General features: G+C 40.1%; 15 non-coding genes across 15 annotated transcripts; all 15 read left to right on the top strand.

The window, feature by feature from the left end:
- Positions 1-283: 283 nt before the first annotated feature.
- Positions 284-356, top strand: trnav-aac (transfer RNA valine (anticodon AAC)). The gene has a single exon. It is a non-coding gene; the product is annotated as a tRNA-Val (tRNA).
- A 345-nt stretch (positions 357-701) lies between these two features.
- On the top strand, positions 702-774 carry trnav-cac (transfer RNA valine (anticodon CAC)). Its single transcript has one exon. It is a non-coding gene; the product is annotated as a tRNA-Val (tRNA).
- A 134-nt stretch (positions 775-908) lies between these two features.
- Positions 909-981, top strand: trnav-cac (transfer RNA valine (anticodon CAC)). The gene has a single exon. It is a non-coding gene; the product is annotated as a tRNA-Val (tRNA).
- Positions 982-3,488: 2,507 nt separating this feature from the next.
- On the top strand, positions 3,489-3,561 carry trnav-aac (transfer RNA valine (anticodon AAC)). Its single transcript has one exon. It is a non-coding gene; the product is annotated as a tRNA-Val (tRNA).
- Positions 3,562-3,909: 348 nt separating this feature from the next.
- On the top strand, positions 3,910-3,982 carry trnav-aac (transfer RNA valine (anticodon AAC)). Its single transcript has one exon. It is a non-coding gene; the product is annotated as a tRNA-Val (tRNA).
- Positions 3,983-4,331: 349 nt separating this feature from the next.
- On the top strand, positions 4,332-4,404 carry trnav-uac (transfer RNA valine (anticodon UAC)). Its single transcript has one exon. It is a non-coding gene; the product is annotated as a tRNA-Val (tRNA).
- A 1,191-nt stretch (positions 4,405-5,595) lies between these two features.
- On the top strand, positions 5,596-5,668 carry trnai-uau (transfer RNA isoleucine (anticodon UAU)). The gene has a single exon. It is a non-coding gene; the product is annotated as a tRNA-Ile (tRNA).
- A 755-nt stretch (positions 5,669-6,423) lies between these two features.
- Positions 6,424-6,496, top strand: trnav-uac (transfer RNA valine (anticodon UAC)). Its single transcript has one exon. It is a non-coding gene; the product is annotated as a tRNA-Val (tRNA).
- Positions 6,497-7,479: 983 nt separating this feature from the next.
- Positions 7,480-7,552, top strand: trnav-aac (transfer RNA valine (anticodon AAC)). Its single transcript has one exon. It is a non-coding gene; the product is annotated as a tRNA-Val (tRNA).
- A 348-nt stretch (positions 7,553-7,900) lies between these two features.
- Positions 7,901-7,973, top strand: trnav-uac (transfer RNA valine (anticodon UAC)). Its single transcript has one exon. It is a non-coding gene; the product is annotated as a tRNA-Val (tRNA).
- A 775-nt stretch (positions 7,974-8,748) lies between these two features.
- trnav-aac (transfer RNA valine (anticodon AAC)) lies at positions 8,749-8,821 on the top strand. Its single transcript has one exon. It is a non-coding gene; the product is annotated as a tRNA-Val (tRNA).
- A 141-nt stretch (positions 8,822-8,962) lies between these two features.
- trnav-cac (transfer RNA valine (anticodon CAC)) lies at positions 8,963-9,035 on the top strand. The gene has a single exon. It is a non-coding gene; the product is annotated as a tRNA-Val (tRNA).
- A 770-nt stretch (positions 9,036-9,805) lies between these two features.
- Positions 9,806-9,878, top strand: trnav-uac (transfer RNA valine (anticodon UAC)). The gene has a single exon. It is a non-coding gene; the product is annotated as a tRNA-Val (tRNA).
- A 340-nt stretch (positions 9,879-10,218) lies between these two features.
- On the top strand, positions 10,219-10,291 carry trnav-uac (transfer RNA valine (anticodon UAC)). Its single transcript has one exon. It is a non-coding gene; the product is annotated as a tRNA-Val (tRNA).
- A 134-nt stretch (positions 10,292-10,425) lies between these two features.
- Positions 10,426-10,498, top strand: trnav-uac (transfer RNA valine (anticodon UAC)). Its single transcript has one exon. It is a non-coding gene; the product is annotated as a tRNA-Val (tRNA).
- The last annotated feature ends 4,318 nt before the right edge of the window (positions 10,499-14,816 follow it).

Raw genomic sequence — 14,816 nt, forward strand, 5'->3', positions numbered from 1 at the left:
GTATTTTGGAAATTCGAATACGTGCCATGAATATCTGTAAAATTCGGTTTACTCCTTGTAGATAAATGTAGCAGCAGTTTCTGTAGTGTAGTGGTTATCACGTTTGCTTCACATGCGAAAAGTCCTTGGTTCGAAACCGGTCGGAAACAAAGCTCAATGACACATTCAAGAAGTATCATAGTGGTAACAGAGAAATTCGTTAATGCCTTACTTTGGAAATTCGAATACGTGCCATGAATATCTGTAAAATTCGGTTTACTCCTTGTAGCAAAATGTAGCGGCAGTTTCTGTAGTGTAGTGGTTATCACGTTTGCTTAACACGCGAAAGGTCCTCGGTTCGAAACCGGGCGGAAACAGTGCTCTTTGTCACGTGCAGTAGGTACTGTACTTTTAACAGAGAATAGTTATTTTCATAAATTCTGTATTTTGGAAATTCGTATACTATCTGTAAAATTCGGTTTACTCCTTGCAGCTAATTGTAGCAGCAGTTTCTGTAGTGTAGTGGTTATCACGTTCGCTTTACACGCGAAAGGTCCTCGAATCAAAACCGGGTGGAAATAGTGCTCTTTGACACGTGCAGTAGGTACTGTACTTTTAACAGAGAATAGTTATTTTCATAAATTCTGTATTTTGGAAATTCGAATACGTGCCATGAATATCTGTAAAATTCGGTTTACTCCTTGCAGATAATTGTAGCAGAAGTTTTTGTAGTGTAGTGGTTATCACGTTAGCTTCACACGCAAAAGGTCCCTGGTTCGAAACCAGGCGAAAACAACGCTCATTGATACATTCAAGAAGTACTTTCGCGGTAAAAGAGAATTTCATTAATGCCTTATTTTGGAAATTCGAATATGTGCCATGAATATCTGTAAAATTCGGTTTACTCCTTGCAGAAACATCAAGCAGCAGTTTCTGTAGTGTAGTGGTTATCACGTTCGCTTCACACGCGAAAGGTCCCCGGTTCGAAACCAGGCGGAAACAACGCTCATTGACACATTCAATTAGTACCACAGAGAAGTTCATGAATCCCTTACTTTGGAAATTCGAATACGTTCCATGAATATCTTTAAAATTCGGTTTACTCCTTGCAGCTAATTGTAGCAGTAGTTTCTATGGTGTAGTGTTTATCACGTTCGCTTCACACATGAAAGGTCCCTGGTTCGAAACCATCGGAAACAATGCTCATTGACACATTCAAGAAGTACTATAGCGGTAACAGAGAATTTCATTAATGTCTTATTTTGGAAATTCGAATACGTGCCATGAATATCTGTAAAATTCGGTTTACTCCTTGCAGAAAAATCAAGCAGCAGTTTCTGTAGTGTAGTGGTTATCGCGTTTGCTTAACACGCGAAAAAGGTCCTCGATTCGAAACCGGGTGGAAACAGTGCTCTTTGACACGTCCAATAAGGTACTGTACTTTTAACAGAGAATAGTTATTTTCATAAATTCTGTATTTTTGAAATTCGAATATGTGCCATGAATATCTGTAAAATTCGGTTTACTCCTTGCAGAAAAATCAAGCAGCAGTTTCTGGAGTGTAGTGGTTATAACGTTCGCTTCACACGTGAAAGGTCCCAGGTTCGAAACCAGGCGGAAACAACGCTCATTGACACGTCCAATAAGGTACTGTACTTTTAACAGAGAATAGTTATTTTCATAAGTTCTGTATTTTTGAAATTCGAATATGTGCCATGAATATCTGTAAAATTCGGTTTACTCCTTCCAGAAAAATCAAGCAGCAGTATTTTGGAAATTCGAATACGTGCCATGAATATCTGTAAAATTCGGATTACTCCTTGTAGCTAAATGTAGCAGCAGTTTCTGTAGTGTAGTTGTTATCACGTTTGCTTCACATCCGAAAAGTCCTTGGTTCGAAACCGGGCGGAAACAACGCTCATTGACACATTCAAGAAGTATCATAGTGGTAACAGAGAAATCCGTTAATGCCTTATTTTGGAAATTTGAATACGTGCCATGAATATCGGTAAAATTCGGTTTACTCCTTGCAGCTAATTGTAGAAGCAGTTTCTATAGTGTAGTGGTTATCATGTTTCCTTCACACACGAAAGGTCCCTGGTTCGAAACCGGGTGGAAACCAACCTCATTGACACATTCAAGAAGTACTATAGCGGTAACAGAGAATTTAATTAATGCCTTATTTTGGAAATTCGAATACGTGCCATGTATATCTGTAAAATTCGGTTTACTCCTTGCAGCTAATTGTAGAAGCAGTTTCTGTAGTGTAGTGGTTATCACGTTCGCTTAACACGCGAAAGGTCCTCGGATCGAAACAGTGCTCTTTAACACGTGCAGTAGGTACTTTACTTTTAACAGAGAATAGTTATTTTCATAAATACCTAATTTTGGAAATTTGAACACGTGCCATGTATATCAGTAAAATTCGGTTTACTCCTTGCAAGATAATTGTAGCAGCAGTTTCTGTAGTGTAGTGGTTATCATGTTTGCTTCACACGCGAAAGGTCCCTGGTTCAAAACCTGGTGGAAACAACGCTCATGGACACATTCAAGAAGTACTATAGCGGTTACAGAGAATTTCATTAATGCCTTATTTTGGAAATTCGAATACGTGCCATGAATATCTGTAAAATTCGGTTTACTCCTTGCAGAAAAATCAAGCAGCAGTTTCTGTAGTGTAGTGGTTATCATGTTTGCTTAACACGCGAAAGGTCCTCGGTTCGAAACCGGGTGGAAACAGTGCTCTTTGACACGTCCAATAAGGTACTTTACTTTTAACAGAGAATAGTTATTTTCATAAATTCTGTATTTTGGAAATTCGAATACGTGCCATGAATATCTGTAAAATTCGGTTTACTCCTTGTAGATAAATGTAACAGCAGTTTCTGTAGTGTAGTGGTTATCACGTTTGCTTCACATGCGAAAAGTCTTTGGTTCGAAACCGGTCGGAAACAACGCTCATTGACACATTCAAGAAGTACTATAGCAGTAACAGAGAATTTCATTAGTGCCTTATTTTGGAAATTCGAATAACTGCCATGAATATCTTTAAAATTCAGTTTACTCCTTGCAGCTAATTGTACCAGCAGTTTCTGTACTGTAGTGGTTATCACATTCGCTTTACACGCGAAAGGTCCTCGGATTGAAACCGGGCAGAAACAGTGGTCTTTGACACATGCAGTAGGTACTGTACTTTAAACAGAGAATAATTATTTTCATAAATGCCATATTTTGGAATTTCGAATACGTGCCATGAATATCTGTAAAATTCGGTTTACTCCTTGTAGCTAAATGTAGCAGCAGTTTCTGTAGTGTAGTTGTTATCACGTTTGCTTCACATCCGAAAAGTCCTTGGTTCGAAACCGGGCAGAAACAACGCTCATTGACACATTCAAGAAGTATCATAGTGGTAACAGAGAAATTCGTTAATGCCTTATTTTGGAAATTTGATTACGTGCCATGAATATCGGTAAAATTCGGTTTACTCCTTGTAGCTCATTGTAGAAGCAGTTTCTGTAGTGTAGTGGTTATCACGTTTGCTTAACACGCAAAAGGTCCTCGGATCGAAACCGGGCGGAAACAGTGCTCTTTGACACGTGCAGTAGGTACTTTACTTTTAACAGAGAATAGATATTTTCATAAATACCTAATTTTGGAAATTTGAACACGTGCCATGAATATCAGTAAAATTCGGTTTACTCCTTGCAGCTAATTGTAGCAGCAGTTTCTGTAGTGTAGTCGTTATCACGTTTGCTTCACACGCGAAAGGTCCCTGGTTCGAAACCGGGCGGAAACAACGCTCATTGACAAATTCAAGAAGTACTATAGCGGTAACAGAGATTTTCATTGATGCCGTATTTTGGAAATTCGAATACGTGCCATGAATATCAGTAAAATTCGGTTTCCTCCTCGTAGCTAAATGTAGCAGCAGTTTCTGTAGTGTAGTGGTTATCACGTTCGCTTAACACGCGAAAGGTCCTCGGATCGAAACCGGGCGGAAACAGTGCTCTTTAACACGTGCAGTAGGTACTTTACTTTTAACAGAGAATAGTTATTTTCATAAATACCTAATTTTGGAAATTTGAACAAGTGCCATGTATATCAGTAAAATTTGGTTTACTCCTTGCAAGATAATTGTAGCAGCAGTTTCTGTAGTGTAGTGGTTATCATGTTTGCTTCACACGCGAAAGGTCCCTGTTTCGAAACCGGGCGGAAACAACGCTCATTGACACATTCAAGAAGTACTATAGCGGTAACAGAGATTTTCATTAATGCCTTATTTTGGAAATTCGAATACGTGCCATGAATATCTGTAAAATTCGGTTTACTCCTTGCAGAAAAATCAAGCAGCAGTTTCTGTAGTGTAGTGGTTATCACGTTCGCTTTACACGCAAAAGGTCCTCGGATCGAAACCGGGCGGAAACAGTGCTCTTTAACACGTGCAGTAGGTACTGTACTTTTAACAGAGAAAAGTTATTTTCATAAATTCTGTATTTTGGAAATTCGAATACGTGCCATGAATATCTGTAAAATTCGGTTTACTCCTTGCAGATAATTGTAGCAGTAGTTTCTGTAGTGTAGTGGTTATCAAGTTTGCTTAACACGCGAAAGGTCCCTCGTTCGAAACCGGGCGGAAACAATGCTCATTGACACATTCAACAAGTACTATAGCGGTAACAGAGAATTTCATTAATTCCTTATTTTTGGAAATTCGAATACGTGCCATGAATATCTGTAAAATTCGGTTTACTCCTTGTAGCAAAATGTAGCAGCAGTTTCTGAAGTGTAGTGGTAATCACGTTTGCTTAACACGCGAAAGGTCCTCGGTTCGAAACCGGGTGGAAACAGTGCTCTTTGTCACGTGCAGTAGGCACTGTACTTTTAACAGAGAATACTTATTTTCATAAATTGTGTATTTTGGAAATTTGAATACGTGCCATGAATATCTGTAAAATTCGGTTTACTCCTTGTAGCAAACTGTAGCAGCAGTTTCTGTAGTGTAGTGGTTATCATGTTCGCTTAACACGCGAAAGGTCCTGGGTTCGAAACCGGTCGGAAACGACGCTCAATGACACATTCAAGAAGTATCATAGTGGTAACAGAGAAATTCGTTTATGCCTAATTTTGGAAATTAGAATACGTGCCATGAGTATCGGTAAAATTCGGTTTACTCCTTGTAGCAAAATGTAGCAGCAGTTTCTGTAGTGTAGTGGTTATCACATTTGCTTCACAAGCAAAAGGTCCCTGGTACGAAACCAGGCGGAAACAACGCTCATTGACAACTTCAAGAAGTACCGTAATGGTAACAGAGAATTTCATTAGTGCCTTATTTTGGAAATTCGAATACCTGCCATGAATATCTTTAAAATTCGGTTTACTCCTTGCAGCTAATTGTACCAGCAGTTTCTGTACTGTAGAGGTTATCACATTCGCTTTACACGCAAAAGATCCTCGGTTTGAAACCGGGCAGAAACAGTGCTCTTTGACACATGCAGTGGGTACTGTACTTTAAACAGAGAATAATTATTTTCATAAATGCCTTATTTTGGAAATTCGAATACGTGACATGAATATCTGTAAAATTCGGTTTACTTCTTGCAGAAAAATCAAGCGGCAGTTTCTGTAGTCTAGTGGTTATCACGTTCGCTTTATACGCGAAATGTTCTCGGTTCGAAACCGGGCGGAAACAGTGCTCTTTAACACGTGCAGTAGGTACTATACTTTTAACAGAGAATAGTTATTTTCATAAATACCTTATTTTGGAAATTTGAACACGTGCCATGAATATCAGTAAAATTCGGTTAACACCTTGCAATAATTGTAGCAGCAGTTTCTGTAGTGTAGTAGTTATCACGTATGCTTCACACGCGAAAGGTCCCTGGTTCAAAACCAAGCGGAAACAACGCTCATTGACAAATTCAAGAAGTACCGTAATGGTAACAGAGAATTTCATTAGTGCCTTGTTTTGGAAATTCGAATACCTGCCATGAATATCTTTAAAATTCGGTTTACTCCTTGCAGCTAATTGTAGTACTAGTTTCTGTGGTGTAGTGGTTTTCACGTTTGCTTAACACGCGAAAGGTCCTCGGTTCGATACCGGGTGGAAACAGTGCTCTTTGACACGTACTTTTAACAGAGAAAAGTTATTTTCATAAATTCTGTATTTTGGAAATTCGAATACGTGCCATGAATATCTGTAAAATTTGGTTTACTCCTTGCAGATAATTGTAGCAGCAGTTTCTGTAGTGTAGTGGTTATCACGTTTGCTTCACACGCGAAAGGTCCCTGGTTCGTAACCGGGCGGAAAGCAACGCTCGTTGACACATTCAAGAAGTACTATAGCGGTAACAGAGAATTTAATTAATGCCTTATTTTGGAAATTGGAATACGTGCCATGATTATCTGTAAAATTCGGTTTACTCCTTGTAGCAAACTGTAGCAGCAGTTTCTGTAGTGTAGTGGTTATCACATTCGCTTTACACGCGAAAGGTCCTTGGTTTGAAACCGGGCAGAAACAGTGCTCTTTGACACATGCATTAGGTACTGTACTTCAAACAGAGAATAATTTTTTTCATAAATGCCTTCTTTTGGAAATTCGAATACGTGCCATGTATATCTGTAAAATTCGGTTTACTCCTTGTAGCTAAATGTAGCAGCAGTTTCTGTAGTGTAGTTGTTATCACGTTTGCTTCACATCCGAAAAGTCCTTGGTTCGAAACCGGTCGGAAACAACGCTCATTGACACATTCAAGAAGTATCATAGTGTTAACAGAGAAATCCGTTAATGCCTTATTTTGGAAATTTGAATATGTGCCATGAATATCGGTAAAATTCGGTTTACTCCTTGCAGCTAATTGTAGAAGCAGTTTCTGTAGTGTTGTGGTTATCATGTTTGCTTAACACGCAAAAGGTCCTCGGATCGAAACCGGGCGGATACAGTGCTCTTTGACACGTGCAGTAGGTACTTTACTTATAACAGAGAATAGTTATTTTCATAAATACCTAATTTTGGAAATTTGAACACGTGCCATGAATATCAGTAAAATTCGGTTTACTCCTTGCAGCTAATTGTAGCAGCAGTTTCTGTAGTGTAGTAGTTATCACGTTTGCTTCACACGCGAAAGGTCCCTGGTTCGAAACCGGGCGGAAACAACGCTCATTGACAAATTCAAGAAATACTATAGCGGTAACAGAGATTTTCATTGATGCCTTATTTTGGAAATTAGAATACGTGCCATGAATTTCTGTAAAATTCGGTTTACTCCTTGTAGCAAACTGTAGCAGCAGTTTCTGTAGTGTAGTGGTTATCACGTTTGCTTAACACGCGAAAGGTCCTCGGTTCGAAACCGGGTGGAAACAGTGCTCTTTGACACGTGCAGTAGGTACTGTACTTTTAACAGAGAAAAGTTATTTTCATAAATTCTGTATTTTGGAAATTCCAATACGTGCCATGAATATCAGTAAAATTCGGTTTCCTCCTCGTAGCTAAATGTAGCAGCAGTTTCTGTAGTGTAGTGGTTATCACGTTCGCTTAACACGCGAAAAGTCCTCGGTTCGAAACCGGGCAGAAACTGTGCTCTTTGACACGTGCAGAAGGCACTATACTTTTAACAGAGAATAGTTATTTTCATAAATTCTGTATTTTGGAAATTCGAATACGTGCCATGAATATCTGTAAAATTCAGTTTACTCCTTGTAGATAAATGTAGCAGCAGCTTCTGTAGTGTAGTGGTTATCACGTTTGCTTCACACGCGAAAGGTCCCTGGTTCGAAACCGGGCGGAAACAACGCTCATTGACACATTCAAGAAGTACTATAGCGGTAGCAGAGAATTTCATTAATGCCTTATTTTGGAAATTCGAATACGTTCCATGAATATCTGTAAAATTCGGTTTACTCCTTGCAGAAAAATCAAGCCGCAGTTTCTGTAGTGTAGTGGTTATCACGTTCGCTTTACACGCGAAAGGTCCTCGGTTCGAAACCGGGTGGAAACAGTGCTCTTTGACACGTCCAGTAAGGTACTGTACTTTTAACAGAGAAAAGTTATTTTCATAAATTCTGTATTTTGGAAATTTGAACGCGTGCCATGAATATCAGTAAAATTCGGTTTCCTCCTCGTAGCTAAATGTAGCAGCAGCTTCTGTAGTGTAGTGGTTATCACGTTTGCTTCACATGCGAAAAGTCTTTGGTTCAAAACCGGTCGGAAACAACGCTCAATGACACATTCAAGAAGTATCATAGTGGTAAGAGAAATTCGTTAATGCCTTATTTTGCAAATTCGAATACGTGCCATGAATATCGGTAAAATTTGTTTTACTCCTTGCAGCTAATTGTAGAAGCAGTTTCTGTAGTGTAGTGGTTATCACGTTTGCTTAACAAGCGAAAGGTCCTCAGATCGAAACCAGGCAGAAACAGTGCTCTTTAACACGTGCAGTATGTACTTTACTTTTAACAGAGAATAGTTATTTTCATAAATACCTAATTTTGGAAATTTGAACACGTGCCATGTATATCAGTAAAATTCGGTTTACTCCTTGCAAGATAATTATACAGCAGTTTCTGTAGTGTAGTGGTTATCACGTTCGCTTAACACGCAAAAGGTCCTCGGATCAAAACCGGGTAGAAACAGTGCTCTTTGACACGTGCAGTAGGTACTGTACTTTTAACAGAGAATAGTTATTTTCATAAATTCTGTATTTTGGAAATTCGAATACGTGCCATGAATATCAGTAAAATTCGGTTTACTCCTTGTAGCAAACTGTAGCAGCAGTTTCTGTAGTGTAGTGGTTATCACGTTCGCTTAACACGCGAAAGGTCCTCGGTTCGAAACCGCACGGAAACAGTGCTCTTTGACACGTGCAGTAGGCACTGTACTTTTAACAGAGAATTGTTATTTTCATAAATACCTTATTTTGGAAATTAGAACGCGTGCCATGAATATCTGTAAAATTCTGTTTACTCCTTGTAGCATAATGTAGCAGCAGTTTCTGTAGTGTAGTGGTTATCACGTTAGCTTCACACGCGAAAGGTCCCTGGTTCGAAACCAGGCGGAAACAACGCTCATTGACAAATTCAAGGAGTATCTTAGTGGTTACAGAGAATTTCAATAATTCCTTATTTTGGAAATTCGAATACCTGCCATGAATATCTTTAAAATTCGGTTTACTCCTTGCAGCTAATTGTACCAGCAGTTTCTGTACTGTAGTGGATATCATATTTGCTTTACACGAGAAAGGTCCTCGGTTTGAAACCGGGCAGAAACAGTGCTCTTTGACACATGCAGTAGGTAATGTACTTTAAACAGAGAATCGTTATTTTCATAAATGCCTTATTTTGGAAATTCGAATACGTGCCATGAATATCTGTAAAATTCGGTTTACTTCTTGCAGAAAAATCAAGAAGCAGTTTCTGTAGTCTAGTGTTTATCACGTTCGCTTTACACGCGAAATGTCCTCGGTTTGAAAAACGGGTGGAAACAGTGCTCTTTAACACGTGCAGTAGGTACTATACTTTAAACAGAGAATAGTTAATTTCGTAAATTCTGTATTTTGGAAATTCGAATACGTGCCATGAATATCTGTAAAATTCGGTTTACTCCTTGTAGCTAAATCTAGCAGCAGTTTCTGTAGTGTAGTTGTTATCACGTTTGCTTCACATCAGAAAAGTCCTTGGTTCGAAACCGGGCGGAAACAACGCTCATTGACACATTCAAGAAGTATCATAGTGGTAACAGAGAAATTCGTTAATGCCTTATTTTGGAAATTTTAATACGTCCCATGAATATCGGTAAAATTCGGTTTACTCCTTGTAGCTAATTGTAGAAGCAGTTTCTGTAGTGTAGTGGTTATCACGTTTGCTTTACACGCGAAAGGTCCTCGGTTTGAAACCGGGCAGAAACAGTGCTCCTTGTCACGTGCAGTAGGTACTGTACTTTTAACAGAGAAAAGTTATTTTCATAAATTCTGTATTTTGGAAATTCGAATACGTGCCATGAATATCTGTAAAATTCGGTTTACTCCTTGTAGCTAAATGTAGCAGCAGTTTCTGTAGTGTAGTGGTTATCACGTTTGCTTCACACGCGAAAAGTCCACGGTTCGAAGCCGGGTGGGGACAACGCTCATTTACACATTCAAGAAGTACCATAGTGGTAACAGAGAAATTCATTATTTTGGAAATTTGAATACGTGCCATGAATATCGATAAAATTCGGTTTACTCCTTGCAGGAAAATTAAGTAGCAGTTTCTGTAGTGTAGTGGTTATCACGTTTGCTTTACACGCGAAAGGTCCTCGGTTCGAAACCGGGCGGGGACAACGCTCATTGACACATTCAAGAAGTATCACAGTGGTAACAGAGAAATTCATTAATGCCTTATTTTGGAAATTCGAATACGTGCCATGAATATCGGTAAAATTCGGTTTACCACTTGCAGAAAGATCGAGCAGCGGTTTCTGTAGTGTAGTGGTTATCACTTTCGCTTTACACGCGAAAGGTCCTCGGTTTGAAACCGGGCGGAAACAGTGCACTTTGACACGTGTTGATGATCAGTTACTTGAGAAGGAGACCAAGTCAGGACGCTGGACCGGGTGGATTCAATTATAGTAAGGCATTTTATTATGAGACAAAGATATTTGGCAAAGCGTGCACGGACTCCTTCGTTTAGCTCATAGGGAACTAGCGGAAGAGAGAGCCGAAACATGGTGTGCATCCAATTTATACAATGAAATAACAGTGTGTTGACGTAGGTTGAGTCTAGTAGGTCCGCTCTCCTGACTGGTCGATGAGTGGAGGGACGGTCCATTCTCCAGGTGGTGTCGACTTCCCATTGGCCCTGGGCAGTGTCCTTTGTCCTCGGAGTCCAACACCCCTAAGTGTGTTTTTCTGCTAATTCGTGTCTGGTTGGTTACGATATTCATGGAATGTTGTTTTTTACACCAGTGGTCAGTTCGTGTGGCTAGGGCGCTTTCATGTCTTGACATTTTTGTGTGAGTGCTTAAGTCAGCCATCTGTCTCTGGGTGTGGTCGTGATTGGTATCAGTTGGTTGCTCAATATGTCTCTGGAATTTTGTTGTGTGCTGTTGTGAAGCATGTTGTGCAAATGCCCTCCTTATATATCATTAGGTAAAACGTTAGATTATCTTTATTACAAATCCCCCTCTTCACGTCTGCAAGACGTGACAAAGAAAAAGGGGAACAGGCTTGCTCGGCGGTAGGTACTTGTCGTCTCATTGATCTGAACTTTCACTCGGTCCGTAGCTCACCATCTGCTCCGTTATCATCTCTCTAAAGTTCTGGTTATTAAACCTCTTGCACACGGGACCAAACAACAACCACACAACCCAAACACACTCATACAGGTTAAAGCAGCCCATAATACAGTTCTTGCAACACTTTTCCATTTCCCAAACATGAGCTGTGTTATCAAAAATGTACGTACAGCAATGAACCTAATCATTCTACCTACACCATCCTCTTTGCCCGTAACCTATCGAGAGTTAGTCTATTTTACCAGGTCATGAGGGAGGTGGCGGAAAATTGGTCAGAGAACCTCTTTACTGCATCCCCGGTTTCATTCATGAATCTCTGTTGATTATAAAAGATGTCATTAATTCAATCCACATTATTATTTATTGTCAACTACCAACATAATGTAGTGTTAAAGCCTTCACATATTTGATTCATAACTTTGTATTCATCTGGAACCTCCCTGAGGATGCCAATAGCATCCATCTAGACAAAGCCATTCCCATCCTTATCAAAACTCCTCCTGTACCTACTTTAGCCTCCTATAACTGGTCTCTTATCACTAATTCAAACTGGTTGGACCAATAACCCCAGGGCGCAAGTTCCTAACCACCCTTTGTGGTAATTCTTGTCGTATGCGTCCTTTGCTGGTACTAGCCCACTCTTCATCAGCCATAGGTGCTATGAGGTTACACATTTTCTCCTGTGCTTTCAAACCTAAGTCAGTCACATTAACGATTACCTTTCCAGCCGTTAAAATCATCTCAATTCTCGGTGCCATTCTTGTATCTATAACACTGGTGCTCATCAGGAATCCAGGTGAACCGAGGTGGGTTGGCTGAGTACTTCAATCTGGCCAACCCCAATTCCTGTACAGTTGTCTGCTTCCCCAAGGAATTGTTTAATGCTCACCTAAAATTCTACATCTTGATCTTCTTTGATTCCTTATTCTGTACGTCACTCATCAGTGTATTATATAGTTTATCTTCTACTTCTTCTCAATGACAACGGTATCGTATGATTAGTACCCGAAGGTGTTGGATCTGAATGTATCAGAAAGATTAGATTATGATGCAGCTCAGAGCCTCTACTCTTCCCAAAAACCGTCAACCCTCTCCTGCCCTTAGTCGATCTGCTAGGTACCACCCCATACTCACACCTCTAGGAGCACACACAGTGATGAACGGTCGGGATAGGAAATCTTCGTTAAGGAGGTAACCCCCGGACCTTATTGGTTCTCGGTTCTTCTCCTAACTCTGTGTGTGATCATCAGTGCTCATATGTGTACATACCTTCTTGCAGTGGGTAACGTGGACCCATGTGACTCTCTCAGCTTTCCTACTGGCAAAGGCAATGGTTTAATAGCACCTGGTATGGGCCTTCCCAACGGGACTGCTTCCAGTTTTTTCTCCTCAGGGACTGGATCCACACCCAGTCTCCTAGTTGGATTGAGTGAATCACCTTCTCCTGCAATTCACCTGTTGGACACAAAATCTTGGACATACGGGTTTGGTTAACAGTCTTCTCATGTGCTCTGCTAGTATATCTTTAACTTATATGTCTACCTGTTCTGGTATTTCTATTCTCCCTAACTCTGGCATTCTATAGGCTCTACCTGATTAGCTAAACTGTCATCCATCATTTAAAGAGATGGCTCTTAGTAAACCAACTCTAGGGATAATATCTTGACTTAATATTTTAGCTACCATAATCATGTCCACCAAGTAGGTTGGGAATGCTTCTACCCATTTGCTATACTTATCTGTTATTGTTAAACACCCCTTCTTCCCCTCAATTCGGAATAGTTCAATAAGTCCATTTCCAAATGTTGGAATGGACATTCTACAAAAAATTATCCTTCTATCTTCTATTCTTATGTCTTTTCTGACTCTCCCAGTGTTATTTCTGTCCTCACCTGTTTATAATTTAACTATGCTGGTCTCCACTCACTAACCGTTATCTAATTCTTCTGTGTCACTTTTATCTTAAAAATAAAAAGTACCCCTAATTATCAAACTATATTCACATAACATAATCAGATCAAAATGACTAATCTGAACTACTCCACAAAGAAAACTTATTGTACCCTTGTCGTCATTCTCATTGGTTCAAATTATCCAATTGTGTGTAAGAACTTTAATTCCATCATAATTACCAGTTCTACAAATTTCCTTAAAGTCAGTATCACAAATGACCTTAAATTCACCATCCAAATGGCTTTTCATTGCGGCTGATCAGACCACAAAAGGAAAAGTCACCAGAGGGGTTAAAAAGTCCTACCACCCTTTCAGAACCGTGTTTCTTACTACATTTAGACAAATGAAGGCTAAGAACTTTATCTACATTTTGTATCTCAATTTCCCAGAACAATCCCTATGAGAGGAATTTCACGTGCTTAATTAAAACTCAGAAACCAAAACTTCAAAATGCCATGTGTGTATACCCCTTTAAGATATCCTGTCCCTAGGTATTTTTCCCAAAGATAGTTAAGCGCTCCTTTTTCCATAAAATAACCACTTGGTCAGCATTTCCTCATACTACACCGATTCAGAAACCCAAACGTTAACTACAAATAAACCTAAAAATACTTTATAATTCCATTATACTCCCCCCAATCATTAGTTTTAAACTTAATTGAACATGCGCTACCCTTGGATACAATACTGTACTTCAAACCTATTAAACTCCCCTACTTTAACATACTACTTGACTAATTTAACCCAAGATTGCTTAAAACCTTAAACCCCTTCAGTTTGTCTGCAAACCGGCCCATTCTGTTTGCTAAGAATACCCTGCCATTATACACAACTGTGTTTAATGTGCACCGTCCTTGTAAAAATAAAATTAACTCCACCTGCAATTCACTTTACTAACTTAATATTTTTCCATGCAATGTTCAAATCCCCACCAGTGAGAGTTCCTAAGGATACTCCGGCAATGATTATGAAAATAACAAACAGGGGAGCTGATATCCCCAGCCTCTCCCAGGGAGGGAGATAACCCGACCCTGGGCGTGGCGCCTTAGGTCGTGGAAACGGGAGCTGTGGTCCCATTTTCCCCAACTAAGGTTTCAGTGGTTGGAATCGAATTTTAGGGCGCGCAAATCGGCCCTGGTTTCAGTCAAAGTTCTGGAAGGGGTTGGGGCCGGAGTGCAGTGTGTAAGGTGGTGCCAAGGCGCGCCTGATTTACCTTTGACCTGGACAGAGTGTGAAGTAACTTCCTTCACTTCGTACGGTCCAGTCCACCTGGGTTCTAGCCACTTTCTCTTGTGGACTTTGACCCTCACCCAGTCCCCAACTTTTACCTTCAGTGGTGGCGAATCTCCCGACAGCTCCCCCTCTTGGACCTTGCGGATCTGTGTGGAGAGAGCTGCAGACAGTTCCGTCAGTTTTCTCACATAGTCAGACATTGCAATTTGTTGTACATCAAGGGCGGGCATATGACCTCCCTCCCTTGGTGGACCAGGCATGACTCTACCAGTCATTATCTCATGAGGAGAGAGATGGGTGCCTGCACCTGGAGAGGCTCTCATAGCCATCAACACCAGGGGCAGGGCTTCCACCCAAGTCAACTTCGATCCTGCACATACCTTAG

The sequence above is a fragment of the Salmo trutta genome, unplaced genomic scaffold (genome assembly GCF_901001165.1).
Source record: "Salmo trutta unplaced genomic scaffold, fSalTru1.1, whole genome shotgun sequence".
In the NCBI taxonomy this organism is placed as follows: domain Eukaryota; kingdom Metazoa; phylum Chordata; class Actinopteri; order Salmoniformes; family Salmonidae; genus Salmo; species Salmo trutta.